The sequence below is a fragment of the Octodon degus genome, unplaced genomic scaffold (genome assembly GCF_000260255.1).
Source record: "Octodon degus isolate 3935 unplaced genomic scaffold, OctDeg1.0 scaffold00023, whole genome shotgun sequence".
Taxonomy (NCBI): domain Eukaryota; kingdom Metazoa; phylum Chordata; class Mammalia; order Rodentia; family Octodontidae; genus Octodon; species Octodon degus.
In genome coordinates, this window is record NW_004524599.1 from 14,115,977 (window position 1) to 14,116,858 (window position 882).

Genomic DNA, 882 nt, shown 5'->3' on the forward strand with positions numbered 1-882 from the left:
GAGCAGTGGCAGCAGTGGCAGAGGCAAGCCTCTTTCCTTTCTTTATATTGTCTGCAGGCCATCTGCCTTAGGGCAGGTGTAGCACTCACACTCATAATCCCAGCAGCATTTACACCCCTAATCCCAGCATTAGATCATGAAATCACAATCTCTTAAAACCCACGATTGCATGAGGCTTTGGGGGAGGCACTGAGATACAAACAATAATAAGTGGTTTCCAAACCTGAGGATAGTGACCTGAACTCTGCACTTACAGATAGTCCCTTGCATTCAGAACCAGTAAGGCACTGAAATAGAGCACTAGGAGATGCTTAAGCGGGATGGAGATTTTGTGTTGAGTCCAGGCTGGTGACACCCAAAAATAATAAGATGTGTTATGTTTTCTCTAGATATCACATTGTGTGAAGGAACAGAAGAGCTGGAGGAGCAGAGGTAGGTGGTTAGGGGGTCAGCTTGCTTTCCATTTTGAGCAGATGGAGTTTAAATACCTGTGGGAATGAGGTGCAGGTTGCTAGCTGGTCACTGGACATTTGAGTCTGGGTCTTAAGATTGAATTGGGAGGGAGGCTGATGTAAGTTGGAGCATGTGGCCCGGTAAGAGGAGCGTGGTTTTGGGATTCACACCAAGGTCTAGAGATGTCTGGGTGGGTCATGCCTGGCCTTTGCCCCTTCCTCTCCAACACCACGTGCTGCTCTGCATCCCAGCTGCCACACCTAAGTACCACTGTGCTACCACACTCTTCCACCATGATATTTCTGTCTTGGAGCCACTTGACCATGGACTGAATCCTTTTAAAAGTAAGCCAGAGTACGGGATCTCAAGATAAATCCTGAGGACATTTCACTGACCTTCTCAGACCAAAAAGCTACAACTCTTGTTGCA